The sequence below is a fragment of the Hipposideros armiger genome, unplaced genomic scaffold (assembly GCF_001890085.2).
Source record: "Hipposideros armiger isolate ML-2016 unplaced genomic scaffold, ASM189008v1 scaffold_331, whole genome shotgun sequence".
NCBI lineage: Eukaryota > Metazoa > Chordata > Mammalia > Chiroptera > Hipposideridae > Hipposideros > Hipposideros armiger.
In genome coordinates this window covers 1,728,365-1,734,621 of record NW_017731681.1, presented here as the reverse complement: position 1 = coordinate 1,734,621, position 6,257 = coordinate 1,728,365, and positions in this window count along the sequence as shown.

Sequence of the window (6,257 nt, the reverse complement as noted above, 5' to 3'; positions counted from 1 at the left end):
CTCAAACGGTTACCACCAATGTCCAGATACTTCTGATTATGGCGAATTACTGCTTGAGCAACGCTGACCAAAACGTCCACTTGTATACATTTTTTTTGGCACCACTGGAATATTCAGAAAAGTCCAGTTTCCTTCAACCTATTCCCTCATTTTTCTCTATAGATAACCAGTTTTTAAAAATTCTTCCATTGTGGGGCCAGCCAAGTGGCTCAGTTGGTAAGAGCGCGAGCTCTGAACAACAGGGCTGCTGGTTCGATTCCCACATATGCCAGTAAGTTGCGCCTTCTACAGCTAAGATTGTGAACAACAGCTCGACCAAGAACTGGGCTGCTGTGAGCTACTGTGAGTGGCGGCAGCCAGCGTGAGCAGCGGGCAGCTGACAAGAGCTGCCGTAAGCTGCTGCTAGTCGCCATGAGCGGCCATCCAATGGCCGATGACCTACTGCCTCAGCCGAGAAGAGTGCAATAATCATAAGACCAACATGGGCCAGTGAGGCGGCATCCTCCACAATTAGACTGAAGAACAAAAGAACAACTTGGCTGTTCCCCTTCCCCAATTCCCCAACACTGTTCCCCTCCCCCAATTCCCCAATAAAATATTAAAAAACAAATTCTTCCATTGTTTCTATTTACAGATGTAAATAGACAAATATAGATAGATGATGATGATAGATAGATAGATAGATAGATAGATAAAATGAATGGATATAGCTATATATTCCTATTTTCCTCTATCTTATTAAGCAAAATATTACATAGAAACTCTCCTGTCCCTTGCTCCAAACACATTTTGGAGGTTATTCCATTGTAGAATATTCTCTCTCTCTTTTTTTTCCTGCGCAGAGTATTCCATTGTTTGGATGTACATCACTGTATTCATACATTCCCCTTTGTTTCCCAGCAGTCTCTGATTTCTGCTAAGATACGACCCATAACAAGATTTTCCTGTGACAGATAGTGAGTTTGTCACACTATCTAAAAGGCCTCAGAACTGCGTATTTTCCACTAGAGTTGTGGTTTTGTCCTGATGGCCTCTGAGACCTATTTATGGGGAAGGATGCATCTCAAGTCAAGAGTCATCATACCACTGATTTTTATCTGAGAGACAGAAAAAGATTGAAGTGTTGAAGCCCACCATTAGTCTAATAAAAGGGGACTTCAAGAAGTACCCAGGTTTAGATACTTTCTTTTAAAAAATCAGAGAAAAAAAGACAAAAGAACATGATTATAAAAATTGTGAAAGCATCACATTTTTGCAAGTTACCTGCATTTCTTATGCTTGTCCCCGTTCTGTATCCCATGGGGCAAAGGAACCTGTGTGTTTGGCTTTGAAAACACAAAGATGTAGGAGACCAGCATGACATGGGTTCATTAAGAGCTCTCTCCTAGTTCCGGAAAACATGCCTAATTACAGAATACTGAAAAGTCATGAAAAATCATGGAAGGAAAAAAGGAAACCTTCCAGATCCACATGTGATGAAAATTCAGGAATATAAATGAAAATCATTATTGCATTGTGATGAAATCCTTCTTTTCTCTATTCTTTCTACTTTTTGTCCTTGAAGCAGTATGAAGCAGATGATTTTCATTCCATATTTAATTGAGAACATTTTTATAAAGAAATGTGTGCAGAAAGTGAGTTCAGAGGCACAGGAAAGGCAGTAAGGGTTGGATACAAAGAGGACAAGGGAAGAATGGGGATAAGGTACTGCAATCAACACTGGGAACTTCCAGGTCTAAGGCAAAGGAGGGGGAAGCCATCAGGGAGGACACTTTCTGCAGGATCACTGAACCAGGAGCAAACCAGATCCTGAGGAAGTACTCTCTTTGTGGATAAGAGCCAAATAGGGAACGTTTTCATTCTACAAAGAAGCTGGGACAGTAAGTTCTTCCTTCTCTGAATGTCACCATTTTCACTTCAGCTCAGGAGTCCTGCAGACAAAGGTCAGTGCTGTTTCCAGACCTAGCTCAACAAGCAGCTCCCTTTCCCCTCTCCCAGGGCCTCATGTTATAGCACTGAAGTAAGAAGAAGAAAAAACTCTTATGTCACCCTGAGCCAAAGCTACTTTAGAGAGCAGGCCTTTTATTAAGTGGGAAGCAGAAGCTTCAGTGTAAACTGCCTGACCAGAAGTCAGGCCCAGAGTCTTCTCATTATTTCTGTCTCCTGTCTGTCACCTCTACGTTCTGTTATAGGGAATCCAAATGTGTCTATAAAAAAGGATTAAGGGCATTTAATCCTGTTGGCAGAAGTCCAGTGTCCTGGGAAAAAGAGAGGGGAGATATATACTTAAAAGATATGGAGGTAAGTCTGTCCCCAGATACAATATCCACAGCCCCAGACCCCCACCTGAGATTTATCTAACATCACAACCCACATCATGTGAGGCCAGAGCAGAGAGGAGAGCAGAAACAGAGCAGTGACCCATGAAGTTTCTGTCACATAAATCCAGTGTAATTTTATTAACCATAGCGGCTCTTCCTTCATTTGCCCCAGGATCTTCACTCAATATCTCCATGCATGTTAACCCTTCTCTTACCTCTGTGGGCCATAATTCCTTATGTTTCAACCACAAATAACCATGAAGCGTTGATTTCTGGATGTCCAGGAAATTTGAGATTGACCAGGTAAAGAAAGGCTTTATATAGGCTTTTGATATACAGAGAATGAACTCGATCAGAGTCATATTTCTTCTCCCATAAAGCCAATGGGGAGTCCCAACTGTCAAAAGATTCCTTACCTTTCTGATTCCTGAAGTAGATGAATAGCCCCGCCCCGAGGAAGAGCAGACCCAGCATGAAGCCCCCAACGCCACTCAGCATCTTGCTCTGTGCAGATTCCAGAGGAAACTACTTTTAGCGATTTTTATTCAACTTATTTAATTGAGACTCTGGGATTGAGAACTTTGAGGCTGGTGGAAAGAGGCCTGCCTTGGAAGAACTAGAATAATTGGCCATTTCTGGAAAAGGGATTTAAAAATCACACTGAACAGATACAAGGATCAGCACTGAATTCATTTAAACATCACAGCCCTGGGCCGGCTGAGTGGCGCGATGGTTAAGAACTGGCTTGGGACGCCAGAGGGCCCCGGTTCGGATCCCACATATGAGGGCCAGTGACACTGCCCTCCACAGCTAAGATGCTGAACAACAGCTCAACCTGGAGCTGGGCTGCCGTGAGTCTCCGGGATGGCGTAGGCTGCAGCCCCTGTGGCAGTGGGTTGTCATGGGCTACTCTGTGTAGCCAGCAGCCAGCGTGAGCGGCCAGCAGCCGCAGTGAGCGGCCGTCCAGAAGCCGGCGACTGATCTGCCTCGCCAGGGAAGAGCGCAATGATGGTGCCAACTTGGGCCAGTGAAGCAACGTCCTCCACAACTAGACTGAAGAACAAAACGACAGACAACTTGTCTGTTCCCCTTCCTCCAATTCCCCAGCGCTGTTCCCATCCCCCAATACCCCAATAAAAAATCTTAACACCCCCCACCCCCCCCGCCAAAAACAACATCACAGCCCTGACATGGGTCACTACTGCAGCATCTGATGGATGAGGAGCCGGAGACTCAGTGAGGTGAGTAGCTTGTCTACAGTGACAGAACTAATAGAAGGCACAGCAGAGACAGGACTCCCATCATGTCAGAAAGGTCCCCACATTGTAGAGGATGCGCCTCACAACGAACAACTCAGAGCAACAGTGCAGAAGGACCAGCCCAGCCAAGGCAGGGGACTGGTGCCCAGGGCCAAGGGAGAACCATGACCTGCGACATCATGAGAAGACTCAAAATAGGGACCGTCTCTTCTCTGCCTGCCAGGCGTCTTGCCCCCCAGGAGCTATAGTATTTATAGAAACTATCACAGCGCTGCCCCCAGTGACCTGTGTTGAAGGACAGGAGAACATGAGCCAATGAAAACATGGCGGAGGGAGAGGGGAACCCTGACGCTCAGGGATAAAGCCCCCTCATGGTGGGTGAGACATTTGTGAGGTCAGAAAGCGTCTCACTCCATTCCACTGTGATAGGGCTCGTCATGCTTGGGTGCTGCACTTGGCAGGTGTAGACCTCTCCACTCTGAGGAACTGTTTCCAGCATCACCAGGGTCTGGAAGGTCCAGTCTCCATTACGGATCAGGCCTGTGGAGACGACCCCAGCCTCCTCTTCCCGGCCATTCCGCCACCACCTGACTTCAATGTCGCCTGGATAGAAACCATTCACGGAGCAGACCAGGAGGTTGTGGTGATGCAGGCGCTGGGTCTTTGCAGGATACACAGTCACTGTAGGCTCAGCTAGGAGAGAAAAGGCGGAGGGAGTACGTGAGGAAGACAGAGGACGTCTCCTGGGTTGGCTGCCTTCTGGCCTCCAGGCTCCAGTGCCAGATCAGGTCTTGGGCAGGCCTCCCTCACAGCTGGCCATGTGGCCCCAGCAGTCAGTGCCATGAGCCTTGGGTCTAAACCTTACAGCATGGGCTCATTAGATTTGAAAGATGTTGAGGAAATTTGTGGGAATGTTTTTCCTAGTGTGGAATAGTTATTCACTGTTGAATTGAAGTGTTTACAAATATTTGCAAGGCACATAATGCATTAATTCAAAGTGTGATTTCTGGAGCAGGACTGCCTGGGTTCAAATCCAGGCTCTGCTTCTTACTGGTTGATCCTGGGAGAAGTTTTACATTCCTCTCTCCCTCAGCTTTCTCACCTATAAGGCGGGATTATACTAATTTAACTTTTAGGATTATGTGAGGACCAATGCACCCAAAATATGTAAAGCAATAACTGGAATTTAGCCTTCAATATATGTTAGCTATTTATTATCCTTGTTTACTTGGAGATAAAATATGAGTCAAAGCAGTGTGGATAAATTGGGGGACAGCTTAGCGTAGGTGGCGAGATAGAGCATGAAATCCTGGGAATGCTACACGCACACCTTAGAACAGCTCAGAACTGGCTCTACCCTGGGAAGCAGGAATGATTCAGAGAAACATGATTCTGTATGAGCTGAGTCCCAGAAAAGCATGAGTCCTGAAGCAGGAAGAAAGCAGCAAAAAAAGTCAATCATTTAAAAAGTTCTTATATTTGCACTCAGCTGATTAATCTCTCTTCTTTGCAAACAAGCAGATTTATTATTGGAATTGTCATCATTTTACAATTGTCTCTCATTTTCAGCTAACATTTGTGTTCCGGGCAGGGCCTGGAACTCATTAACATGTGTGCTTAGTGCCCTAGACAATCCCTGGCACTACCAGCCTCAATAAATACAATATTTTTTTTCCTTCCAACTCAACTTTTTTTCTCTTTTTTTTATTATTAGTTTTAAATGTACAAAACAAGATAGTGATTAGGCATTTACACACCTCACAAAGTGATAACCCCAACAAGTCTACTACCCCTTTGACACCATACATAGGTATTAGCTATTACAATACCACTTACTACATTCCCTATGCTGTACTTTACATCCCATGACTGACTATATGGTGTGTGTGTGTGTGTGTGTGTGTGTGTGTGTGTGTATTCAATTCTAGTTGACATTCAATATTATTTTATATTAGTTTCAGGTGTGCAACACATTGGTTAGGCATTTATAACTTATGAAGTGGTCCCCCCATAAATCTAGTACCCATCTGAAACCATACATAGCTTTTACAACATTATTGACTATATTCTCCATTTTGTATTTCACATCCCAGTGACTATTTTGTAACTACTAATTTGTTCTTCCTAATCCCTTTACTTTTCTCACTCATTTTCTCAACCCCCCTCCTATCTAGCAATCATCAGTTTGTTCTCTGTATTATGAGTCTATTTCTGTTTCATTTGTTCATCTATTTTGTTCTTTAGATTCCACTTATAAGTGAGATCATATGGTATTTGTCTTTCTCAGTTTGACTTATTTCACTTAGTGTAATATACTCTAGGTCCATCCATATTGTTGTAAATGGTAAGATTTCATTCTTTCTTATGGCAGAATAATACTCCATTGTATAAATGTACCACAATTTCTTTATCCAATCGTCTACTGATGAGCCTTTTGGTTGTTTCCATATCTTGGCTATTGTGAATAGTGCTGCAAAAATATATTCACATGGGGTGAATATATTTTTTTAAATTAGTGTTTTGGATTTCTTTGGATAAATAACCAGGAGTGGAACTGCTGGATAATAAGGTAGTTCTATTTGTAAAATTTTCAGGACCCTCCATACTGTTTTCCATAGTGGCTGCACCAATTTGCAATCCCACCAACAGTGCACAAGAGTTCCCTTTTCTCCACATC